Here is a 13228-nt window from a genome sequence, read left to right as displayed (position 1 = left end):
AGAGTGCGATAAGAGAGGAATCCCCTTCTGTTAGGGGAGATTTGTGATTTATATTGTGCAAAACAATAAGTAAAAACTAGGCTTTGTGGTAAAAAGGACTGGAACACATTGGAATAACAGCACACTGTTCATCACCCTCCATTGAGAATAAGTGCATCCAGGTAGAGAACATACTCTGGGCCAGGCCTAAGGCTAAGTCCAATTAGATGTTGACAGGGACATAGCCTTAGGCCTGGCCCAGAGTAAGTCCGGTTACATGTTGGCAGGGAAACCAAAATGTGTTCTTAGAAGAACACAGAGATCTGGAAGTCTGATTAATTTACCTCATTGGGTCAGATTAGGTTTCTTTTTTCCACCATTATTTTTGTTACAGAGAAAGAGAGTGATTCACTACAGAAATATATCAACATCAGGCTATTTTCTCTCATTTCTGAAAATGTAATGAACACATAACCACAAAAAACTTTCCCTCAATATTTTAACTTCTGACATTCATTGGAGGGTTGTGTCTGTAAGTTAATGAACTCGCAACCCCATTAACACGGGTTTAATATCTATGCAACTAAAGACTCTTACCGGCAGCAACTATTACATTAGCACAAGGGCTCCCAAACTGGCGTAATCACCCCGATTCTATGAACCAAGCGCAATTTTTTATTTCAGAGTTTCTCTCGCAACCCCATTTTCAAATCAGGTGACCCCACATGGGGTCGCGAACGCTAGTTTGGGAAAATGGGGGCTTGAAAGGAGTCTATAAGACCTATATTGTATGTCCATGTCCTATCACTTGAGAGATAAGGATAATTAGCCTAGTGTTGTAAGAGTCATTCCCAGAAGACACTGTTTTCACTGGTGAGGTCTTGACAAGTTCAGGACAGCAGGTCATTGCAGTCCAGTGCTGAGCCATCTGGCACCAAGCTGTGGTTTTAAGCTAAGATCTGTATGTTTCTATTGAAGTGTGGGACCATTGCACGGTGCTTTAATGTCATTAAAACTTCATAACAACCAAGGTTATGTTGAAAGGTTCCTCCTACTGTTTAACAGGTGCATTTTCAGTGAGGGGGAAAGAGGACAGGGGGCAATGGACCAATGGGGACAGGAGGTATACAGAAGATGTGGAACTATGACTGAATGGGGGAAAAGCATAACATGGCAACAGACAAACCACTGTAAAATAGATTACAAGTATCTAGAGCCATAAATGTAGATATACGTCTCTGTATCTATCTATTCAAAGGAATGTATTTGATGGGTGGGAATATCATGGAATCCTGTGGTTAGATGTACCGTGAATGGCCTGGAACAGCAGATAGCAAATGCACTAAATCTTTGTTATGGCCCACAGAAGATAAATGATGTCAGCACAGCCTATTAAATGTGAGTAGCCCTTGGGGAATAGACTCTCTCTGCCTGATCACTAACTGGGCATCGATCAACTCAATCAATAGCTGCCATGGAGGAAGGGGTGGGGCTTGCGTTAGCATTACCCATAAAACAACAGATAACGATCTTCATGACTCAAAAACAAGTCAAGGCGTCAGGCTAATATGCCTACTCCTCCACTGAGCCCATCAATCCGAGGATGTAGCTACAGTATATGGATAGAACAGAGCAGAAGCTCTCCAAGGAGGTCTACTGTACTACAGCACTCTAAGAAGCTGCCACTGTTTAGAGGCAAAGCGTCACACTGAAGATATAAAGTAACAGTGATGTTGAAGCTTCCATCGGGAAGTCTATCGATCATTTCACCTGTCATCTCCTTCTCCCTGGACTAGGGTCAGCAGTGTGGTTGGCTGCTCTTGCTGTGAAACTGCTTAGACACACAGACTGTCATCACCACTGTTGTGGTTCTGAGCATGGATCCTGGGTTGTGCATGCACGCACGCACACACAAAAGCTATTCCTAAAATGACTAAGTATTTTTTCCCCCAATTTGGGCTTGGCGGCAGGGTAGGGTAAGCTTCCCCATAGCAATCTCTTTTCATGATTTCAACATGACCAAAGTGTACAACATAGTGCCAAGAGAAACACAGCCTTGGCGTCTCAAAAGCTCCCAACTTTTGCTCAGCCTATGGGTGACCACGAAACCTCTAGTCCAGTGAGTCAACCTCCAGGGTAGGGCACAAACATGGAAAAACAGGAACTGGGGAGACTGAGTTAAGAAGAGGTCCTCCAACCTCAACCACCCACTTCTCCCTAACCCCGACCCACCGCTTGCTCAAAGGCACTTTAAGCGTAAGTCAACATGAGTCCACAGAGACAGGTTTATCCAAAGGTCATCTGTCTACCTACCATGGCCTCACGTCAGAGCACTGAGCAATAGCCTACCACAGCTCTCAGACAGGAGGGGGAGAGGAAGTGGAGAAAACGTCAGAAGGAAACAGTGGGCACTCTGACATCTGGCAGATGACAGATTGTACCACTGATTCAGACATCAAACACCTCTGGATACCGGTGGATGATTCATGCAATATGGTATTGCCATCCTACCTGACAGGTGTGTGTGTGTGTGTGTGTGTGTGTGTGTGTGTGTGTGTGTGTGTGTGTGTGTGTGTGTGTGTGTGTGTGTGTTCAGATATAAAGTAATGAAACAATTAAATTGTGAGAGAGAAGAAACTACATTTCTGATGTGCCGAGAAATTAATTTGTTAATTCCACCTCATGGAATAGCCTTTTGTGGTTTAGTCTCTGGTGGACTAGAAGAGGATTCGACCCCCAGGAATGACACTGAGACATATTCTACAGCTGTTCACTGAGGAAAAATAAGTCTGCCTCAGAATAGCTTTCTGACACAGCTCCTATCTGAGCAAGCACCTCTATAATATATTTCGTTTTGATTTACATTTGGTTGAGTTGTCAACTACTGTGAATTCAATGTGAAATCAACAAAACATTTCACCATGTCATTGGATTTAGGTTCAAAGTTGAGTGAAAAAAAAAGACGAAATCCCCTTACATTGATTACTTTTTGCAAATCCAACCAGTTTTCCACTGCGATCAAATTTAGTTTTTGGTTTGAAATGAAGTGGGAACAATGTTGATTACACCAGTTTATGCTCAGTGGCAGGTGGAAATGCAATTTGGCATTCAATTTGGCCCCAATAGTGTGTTAGATATAATGTGTTAGTGGATGTAATCTTCAATTAATGGGTACACATTTAGTTCACCCTAAGGGCAGCAGTTTGTCTTTATATGTCTTCTAATGCAATCTATTGTAGGAGTACATAGCCACAAAGCATTAAACTAACTGGCTGCTCCTTGTGTGTTGAAACTCTAGTTTGATTCCAAGATGAGAACATTAAAATGTTGACAACTCGCAAAGATGGTCACTGTCGCTAAAATATTGGCATGGGCATTGAAATTTACTCAGGATAGGCTAATTTACAAAACTTAATTTTCTGCAAAATGTTGAAGTTGGTTATCAGAAACAAGTACATTGCCGGTTCCATTATTTATTTTGTTCATAAAAGTCCTCACAAATTGGAGTGAAGGCTATATATAGTACAACCCCTGAATAGGGTAAATATTTCTAGGTGGAATAGCAGTACTCTACGAGAGAATGCTCTCATTATTAAGCCACAGTAGGACCACCAACTTTGTTTGGTTTGCATATCGGGCAAAAGAAAACGGTCAAATGTTGCCTACACATGCTGGTAATAACGAGTGGCCAAATTATATTGCTGTTACTCACGTTCAAGATCCGATGAATCAATCAACGCGACTTCTTTGCGCGCTCTTCATGAACATTCCATATCCATACAAAATTAACTCAGTTTTGTCGCAATAAGGTAAGGTATACGAGTTTACACAGGCACATTATTATGAATTCACAACTGCGTTCTTTTGAATGGCACTCTATCAAACACTGGTTGTATAGCGCGGGCGTTTAGTCACTATCAAGCAATGACCTAAATGGGATCCTTCGGATGTCCACGCTCTGACGTCACTACATTGAAATTCAAATTCAAAAGGGTTAAATTAAGGTAACAGTTGAGGTTAGGGTTTAGGGCATGGACATCCCAAGGATCACAGAAAGCAATAACCTATGTAGCATCTCGTCTCTCCAGATTATTTTTACCGAGCTGCAAGACACTGAAGAGTGGAAGGGACCAAGGGAAGAGAGGAATTGGGTACTGGACAGCCGCAATAATCACAGCAATACAACGAACATTCCTACTGTAGGCGACACCAGTGTCTGCATTTCTAGCCCCTTCTACTATCCTTAATTGAAAAGCTGCCGACTGATTAAATCTAGTTATGATGCAAAACTAGGGTCATAAATTAAGGTTGGCAGAAATATTTAGGAACATTTTCAAAAAGACTGACAATACCATCAAAAACACGGAGTCCAAAATACAAAAGGATTCGGCCTAAACAGGCATTCCTGCCAATATACAGTATTTTAGCCTACTTGGCACAGGTGTAGGTAGGGTCTACCAGGCTCTGACCAGCCTCGCCATAAGCAATTCCAACACAGGTAAAAGTTACTAAATGTCTTCGAGACATAAGTATTCATGCTGCATTCATAACCAAGTGGGAAGGTGGTAATTACCCTTCTTTTAAAAATCAAAGAGCAAATTGTAACCAAATAAGCTTTTTTTAGAGCAATGCCATAAAATAACCACTTTATGGCCTCTGAAGAACCGTAGATGGGATGGTTCTTTAAAAAATAATAACAAAATCAAAACCAGAAATGTTTCAGCCCTCCAAGACAGGAATTGAATAGCCCTTATGTAGGGTTTTAAGCCTTATTTCCATATTTCCCAGAGTGCCTTTCGGGTGAATTCTAGAGTTACCAGTATCACCCATGACTGTGTTTGCTAGTGACAGAGATGTGATTATTGGGTTCATTCAACTTCGATCCTGTGACCTTCATAAAGTGAGACCTTAGGTGAAAATGTTGTGATAAAAATGGTACTATTTAAAACAATACCATTTCTTAAGATATTCAGTTAAGTGCTTAGTTTTACCCTAATACAGTGACCTGAAACTCTTGTTTTACAGACCACATCAGGCCTGTAAATCACATTATGCCTTTTGGAATCCAACTAGATTGGGGAAATTCAACAGTTGACAATTTTATTCAACTGCAACTTGTTTCAGAATGACGGCCAGGGTTGGGAAGACTGGGAAGAAGTTAAACGTCTGAACTGGAACAGGTACAATACGGGTACAAACGGGTACAATAAGTCCAAGTAACGGATTGGAATAGTTTAGAAAATGTTATGTTATTTATATTTGAGATTATTTAATCAATCAATGTACATGCAAAAACATACTGTAGATATTGAAAGAAACTATTTTAAAAAATCTACCTGCAATTGTAACAGTATAACTTTAGGCCGTCCCCTCGCGAACCAGGGACCCTCTGCACACATCAACAACAGTCACCCACGAAGCGTCGTTACCCATCGCTCCACAAAAGCCGCAGCCCTTACAGAGCAAGGGGAAACCCTACTTCAAGTCTCAGAGCAAGTGACGTAACCGATTGAAACGCTATTAGCACGTACCCGCTAACTAGCTAGCCATTTCACATCCGTTACACTTTAAAGCATGCTGGGAAATATGATAATAATGGGCATGGTTTTGGTTCAACTGTGGTTATGAACACCAACACTGTGGTTCTTTTAAACCACTGAGTGTTAGTTTAATGTTAGTTTAGTGTTAATTTAACTCTTGAATCAACACTACAAATGTTACACTGAAATATCAACACTAGTTAACACTGACCAATTTGCTGTGTGCTAGTAAAGGGATACATCTGCAGGCTTCCAGCATTTCAATAACCTTTTATAATTCTGAAGAACCACAGATGCCACGTCCAGAACCCCAAACTTAACTCAAAGGTGCTTTATCGGGCAAGAGTTCTCCAAGGAACCTTAAGATCTGAGGAAGAACCATTTAAGAACCTTCATTTGCAGTTGTGAAGTCGTAAATATGAGTTAAGTGCATTCGCGTAATGAACTGGGAAACACCATCAAATATTGAGGTCATTCGAAGACATATGATTGTTTTGCTTTTTTTCCCCACAAAAAGCTGCTTTCACTTTCTAAACCAAATGGAAGATGAACAGAATACCTTTTGTATCATCAATTTGTATATTGTTCTTACCATTACCAACAGTTGCTGTAGAGGCCGCCATTGTTGTTGTCTTTTTTTTTTTTTTTTTTAATCTTTTTTTTTTAATGTTTTAATTTTTATCCCATTTTCTCCCCAATTTTCGTGGTATCCAATCGCTAGTAATTACTATCTTGTCTCATCGCTACAACTCCCGTACGGGCTCGGGAGAGACGAAGGTCGAAAGCCATGCGTCCTCCGAAGCACAACCCAACCAAGCCGCACTGCTTCTTAACACAGCGCGCCTCCAACCCGGAAGCCAGCCGCACCAATGTGTCGGAGGAAACACCGTGTACCTGGCCCCCTTGGTTAGCGCGCACTGCGCCCGGCCCGCCACAGGAGTCGCTGGAGCGCGATGAGACAAGGATATCCCTACCGGCCAAACCCTCCCTAACCCGGACGACGCTATGCCAATTGTGCGTCGCCCCACGGACCTCCCGGTCGCGGCCGGCTGCGACAGAGCCTGGGCGCGAACCCAGAGACTCTGGTGGCGCAGTTAGCACTGCGATGCAGTGCCCTAGACCACTGCGCCACCCGGGAGGCCCATTGTTGTCTTTTTAACTGACAAATTACGTCAGAGGTAGAAGTAGGAAACTGGGAGCACAGGGATTATAGACGAGTTTCCCACTAGTAACTAACAGTTGGAGGGGCGTTCAAGTGGACATTTTCCAGTCGTATACTGGTATATGAGATGTCACAAACACAACATTATTGGAACCTCCCCCATAGCCACACCTTGGATTATACCATGACCCAAGTGGAGACTGTTTAATTCAACATTAAACAGTCTCCACTTGGGTCATGGTATAATCCTATGTAGCCTAGTGGTTAGAGCGTTGGACTAGTAACCGAAGGTTGCAAGATAGAATCCCCGAGCTGACAAGGTTCAAATCTATCGTTCTGCCCCTGAACCCACTGTTCCTAGGCTGTCGTTGAAAATATGAATTTGTTCTTAACTGACTTGCCTAGTTAAATAAAATAAATAAAAACCATTCACGTGCTAGTCAGAACTAGGAAACTGAGACATTTCTGACTTGCTAACTGGTTGAACACGGGCACGTGAATAACTACAACCAAATTGTAAATTTCAGAGTTTCCTAGTTCCAACTAGCACGTGAACGCGGCATAATTACCTTCAGCAAAAATACATAATCAGGTAAAATACTATTTTCTTAAATAAAGTGAACTTCTACTTTAAGACAGAAATTATAGGAAGGAGGATGGGTGGGCATATACCATAATCATCTAGCAATCCAAAATTTGTGTGTTCAAGTCGTGTTGTCGACAACTGTAGCTTTTTAGCTACGCCTTCCCCTAACCTTTATTCTAATCTTAACCCAATTCACCTAACCATTTACGTAAATTCTCCTTGTTGTTAGTTCTCTTTTTCTCCTTTGTTGCTGACACAACAAGCAACCTTGTCTCAGAAAAAGACGTATATTACTATACGCCGGTAATACTAATGATAAGTTACGTCATCCAATTCGTATGTTATTGTATGACCGTATTATAATTCATATGATATTGTGTGACCACTATTCCATTCATAATGTAACCTAACATAAAGTAATGTACCAACCTAAATGGAGGGGAACAGATTTACGTACCAAATCTTCCAAATTGCCCTGAGACTAGGTTGTGGAGGGAGAAGGTGGAAACTGAATAAGCAACTGACCTTGATATATCTGAGAAACTGAGATTGTAAAGGCGAAGGCAGCTTTTTACTACAATTTGGCTGTCAAATTCTTTATTTCTTTATAGTCTAAGACACTAGTCTTCACTCCTTTTTTTGGGTAAGCACAAAACTACCTTCATACTTCCATTCATTATTTTTTAAATTGACTACCTTCAGACAGGTACAGTGACACTTATGGTGGTCGTAGAGCGAAACGGAGAACACCATTGTGTTTGTGAGAGTCTCCCCTTAATAGTAGGTCAAACCGTTTGGATGCTATAGATGTTTTCGTGAGAAGACCGATTTTTGGGATGTCTTATGGTCTGACAAACATCGCTCTAGCTCTGCCACCTTTCACCGCAGATGAGGTGGATTGAGATGCATCAAATGCAAAAAAGCTGATATCTCTAGCTTAAACGGACAGATTTTGATGGGGATTGTTTTGTTACGTAACTTAGATTGTGTAGATGCAAAGCCTCACACTGAAGATATAAAGTAACAGTGATGTTGAAACTTCCATCAGGAAGTCTATCATTTCACCTATCATCTCATTCTCCATGGACTAGCGTCAGCAGTGTGGTTGGCTGGTCTTACTGTGAAACTGCTTAGACACACAGACTGTCATCACTACTGCTGTGGTTCTGAGTGTGGATCCTGGCGTGCGCATGCACACACGCAATTTGGCCTTGGCGGCAGGTTAAGCTTCACCATAGCGATCTCTCTTTTCATGCTTTCGACATGACCAAAGTGTACACCATAGTTTCAAGAGAAACACAGCCTTGGTGTCTCAAAAACCTCTAGTCCACTGAGAGCCTCCAGGGTAGGGCAATACAGAGATAAAGAAAATAGAGAAATAATAGAAAAATAAAACACATCTTAATAAAAGTAATATTAGATATATAATGAGTAACGAAAACTTGGCTATATACACGGGTTCCAGTACCGAGTCGATGCGCAGAGATACGAGGTAATTGAGGTAGATATGTAAATATAACTAGTCCCACTGGGCACACACTGGTTGAAGCAACGTTTTTTTCCAGGTAATTTCAATGAAATTACGTTGAACCAACGTGGAGTAGATGTTGAATTGACGTCTGTGCCCAGTGGGGTAAGGCCTAAGGCTTTTTGCTGATATACTGTATTATTTGTAGCAGACACTCTCCTAGGAAATTAAACAGTAATTCACCATAGCCATCCACATAGAACAAAAGGATCCTCATCACAGCAATCGATTTTCATTACATGCCAAATTGCATAGAACATTAAAGTGGTTACCAGACTAGAGATTGTAATGAAATCTCTTCAGATGAGACTGTAGTCTTGCAGTGGTGATGGAAGACATGCTTATACATCTGTATCAAGCACATAACATATTTTAGAGGACCCAGTGAAGCTTGTTTGTTTGACTACAGTCATGTTCCTATAACGGTAACCTGTTATGATCTCCACAGACTGAAATATGACAAACAACCTTTCAACCGTCAGCTGACGTGTACTTCACATCACATTGCAGCTAATTGAAACACACTGTGTGGTGTTCAGGGAACAAAAGAGAAGATTCACTACCCACACGTTTCCTCTACTACTTTGAATCTACATGGTCACATAAGACATGGCGATATCACGGTGAGACTAGTGAATTATGAACTGTATCATACAGAGGCTATTAGGATTTAGACCTACCTTTAAAGTGATGTGATTAGCATTCTATTCCATCATCAGAAGTCAAAAGACTAGTGTGCAAAGAAGCAAATACAGTCAGTTGTGTTATACAGCAACTGTATAAGACAACTAGACTGAATAGAATTCAATGTAAAGAATGCATCGACTTGTAATGAAGGCAGGTTCCATTTTGACAGGCAGAGTTGACTGAGCAGGGGGTGAAATGTACACCCAGACCATGTTATTAAGGTCCATGTATGACATGCAAAATTTACCACTCACATTGTTGGAGATGACATGTCTAGAAGACTAGATTAGGGGAATAGAGACATTGGAGGAGGGCGTTGCAATGACCTTTGACCGTAAGAGGATCATCATCATCATCTGTGTTTTGGAATCCATAAGAACTTATTTAGCGTGGTCTCTTTTGTCTTCAAAGGCCATATGAAGCAGGGATGCTATTTAGATTTGGAGAGAAATAGCTAGAATGATTGAAAATATTCCCAGAATCCCCTGGTTTTTAATGGAATCAGAGACCACTTCCCATTGTTCTTGATAATGCCAAACACTCTGTCAAGGACAATCCTCTTGACATAATATTACATTCTGTGACAACCAAGGTTATGTAGAAGTGTAACGATTGTCGTCGGGAGAAGGAGAGGAGGACCAAAGTGCAGCGTGGTACGTATCCATAATACTTTTAATAAAGATGAACACGCGAACAAAAACAACAAAACGACCAACGAACAGTTCTGAAAGGTGCAACAAACACTAAACAGAAAATAACCACACACAACTCAAAGTGGGAAAACAGGATACCTAAGTATGGTTCTCAATCAGAGACAACGATTGACAGCTGCCTCTGATTGGGAACCATACCAGGCCAAACACAATAGAAATAGAAAACATAGACATACAAACATAGAATGCCCACCCACATCACACCCTGACCAAACAAAAAATAGAAACATACAAAGCAATCTATGGTCAGGGCGTGACAAGAAGTGGACGATTATAGGGTAAATGATACTATACTGAGTGTTGTTGTTAGAGACTGCTAACATTTACTGTGATGAGTCATTGAACTGCTCTATTAACAAGGTATATGCAGGGTTGGAGTTATAGACTGAGGTGGTGAATACATTATTTTCAGAGAAGTTTTCCGAGTGAATCCACACGGAACAAAAAGAGACCATGTTTTGTTTAGTTTTTTATCCATATAATGGTCCTTTATAGGAAGGATTGTTGAAATATATTTGACATTTATATCTAAAAGCATAATTTAGAAATTATTCATCAAATCTTTCCAAATTCATATATTAATGTAAGAAAAGTGTTATTGATATTACAGAAGCGGTAAAGCTTCATATCATACCAAGTTTTGCTTTGTAGAATCTACAGATGAAACATTATGGAGTCTTAAAGGAGGCCTGGGTAAGGCCACTATGTCATAAATATACCAACTTTGATGAATGATTTCTCAATTATGCTTTTAGATAGACATGTCAAATATATGTCAACAATCCTTCCTACTAAGGACCGTTCTATTGATAAAATGTTGTGAATTACTCTTCTGTAGTGTTTCTTCTACTTTAAGAAGAAAATGTATTCTTCTGTGGAGATCGAGCTCTCCCCCAATCCATTACATCTGTTTCTTGGTCTGAAAAGTAAATGAAATGTTGATTGCTGCACGATGTTCATCTTTCCAAACTCCCAGCAGTTGAGGCATTAAAAGGTGAGATAGTTCATTTCTGACAAGTGAAAAAGCCAGCCGGAGAAGGTCCATGGCTCTGCGCACACAGAGATAAACACTAATTTGAATAAATCATTTCCCACCAGCGCAAATCCATATTCATGAGAGGCTGAGTCTAATTGCTGATAATTCCCGGCTTGAGCGATACAGATTTATACACATTTCACTGTAGGAGGCTGGGTCCGCATGCCGATTGGATCACATCATCTGTCAACTCTCTTAGGCTCTCAGGCGAATCCTGTTAACTGGATAATCAGTTCTGATCGATATTTAATTGGTTTGTTATTGAAACTCTTTTTAGACAGGGGTTGATGCACTCATGCACATATCATTAAAAGACTAAACACAAACACATCTGGATCGGCTCAGGATAGGAAACTCCATTTTCATGTGGACACACATTACTCTTTCTCATGAAGAGCCCAAATTACACTTCAGATGATTCATGCCATCAAACAAGGACAATAGCGGACTAGCCACCGGGAGCACCAGGTGGACTCCCGGTGGGCTGGTCAACCTCTGGGCCGGTGGGCCGCCTGCCTTATACATTTTATACTACTAATAAAAAAGTTGGCAGAAGGTTGAGTGACACGGGCCAACCCCCCCTTTCCCCCAGGCCCGTTGGTCTATTCCAAACGAACATCTATGCAACCCTTAGCCCCGCCCCCTTTGTCTCGCTCACACTCACAAACACATTGACACAAACAGCTCAAAAACTAGCTACAATAGAAAATGGAAAAGCAGAGTAAAAAAACGTAAGGGTGGGGCTGAAAAGTTAAGAGACAAAATAGTCAAAAGTCTTCACTCAAATGCAAATAAATGTAAAAAACTAACCGACTTATTTGGTAGTAGTAGTACTAAACTCAGCAAAAAAAGAAATGGCCCTATTTCAGGACCCTGTCATTTAAAGATAATTCGTAACAATTCAAACAACTTCACAGATCTTCATTGTAAATGGTTTAACACTGTTTCCCATGCTTGTTCAATGAACCAAAAACAATTAATGAACATGCACCTGTGGAACGGTCGTTAAGACACTGACAGCTTACAGACGGCAGGCAATTAAGGTCACAGTTATGAAAACTTAGGACACTAAAGAGGCCTTTCTACTGACTCTGAAAAACACCAAAAGAAAGATGCCAAGCGTCCCTGCTCATCTGCGTGAACGTGCCTTAGGCATGCTGCAAGGAGACATGAGGACTGCAGATGTGGCAGGGGCAATAAAGACAAGACGGACAGCTGATCGTCCACGCAGTGGCAGGCCACGTGTAACAACACCTGCACAGGATCGGTACATCCGGACATCACACCTGCGGGACAGGTACAGGATGGCAACGACTGTCACGACTCCGACCGAGGCAGGCTCTCCTTCCCGTTCGGGTGGCGCTCGGCGGTCGTCGTCACCGGCCTATTAGCTGCCACTGATCCTTTTCTCCCCCTCCTTATGTGTTTATTGGTTACACCTGTTTTGTATTAGGGTTGTAATTAGTTGGGCTTATCAGTCAGCCGGCCCGCCCGTTTCTTTGTGCGGGATTGTTAGTTGGTAAGAGTGGTGTTTGTTTCGATCTACGTTGTTACTGGACTGTTGTCGTTCCCCCCCGTGTCTGGGGTTGTTTTAGGAGAACACCCAGTGTATAGAAGGGTGGCCTAGTTTCTCAGTGTTCATTAACCTCTTTGGGCTGCAGGGGCAGTATTGAGTAGCCTGGATAAAAGGTGCCCATTTCAAACGGCCTCGTACTCAATTCTTGCTCGTACAATATGCATATTATTATTACTATTGGATAGAAAACATTCTCTAGTTTCTAAAACCGTTTGAATTATATCTGTGAGTAAAACAGAACTCATTTTGCAGCAAACTTCCTGACAGGAAGTGGAAAATCTGAAATCGATGCTCTGTTCTAGGGCCTGCCTATAATTGTGCTTGATATGTATTAGTATACATGCACTTCATACGCCTTCCACTAGATGTCAACAGGCAGTGAGAGAAGAAATGGAGTGTATAACTTGATCTGAGGTGGAAT

The 13228-nt window shown here is 41.4% G+C and overlaps 1 protein-coding gene across 4 annotated transcripts in view; it reads right to left on the bottom strand.

Moving 5' to 3' along the window:
* The window catches only part of LOC120017673 (carbohydrate sulfotransferase 15-like), a 37337-nt gene extending 33430 nt beyond the window's left edge, over positions 1 to 3907 (bottom strand). For 3 of the 4 annotated variants that reach the window (XM_038960590.1, XM_038960591.1, XM_038960593.1), the window contains exon 1: positions 3692 to 3906. The gene's annotated coding sequence lies outside the window, so the exon portion shown is untranslated. Of the gene's footprint in view, positions 1 to 3691 lie in introns of all 4 variants that reach the window. The other variant, XM_038960594.1, reaches the window with a different exon arrangement.
* Between the last annotated feature and the right edge of the window lie 9321 nt (positions 3908 to 13228).

This window comes from Salvelinus namaycush, chromosome 22 (genome assembly GCF_016432855.1).
Source record: "Salvelinus namaycush isolate Seneca chromosome 22, SaNama_1.0, whole genome shotgun sequence".
Classification (NCBI taxonomy): Eukaryota; Metazoa; Chordata; class Actinopteri; order Salmoniformes; family Salmonidae; genus Salvelinus; species Salvelinus namaycush.
Note: the sequence above shows the minus strand (reverse complement) of the source record. Positions and strands in the feature narration are given on the sequence as shown.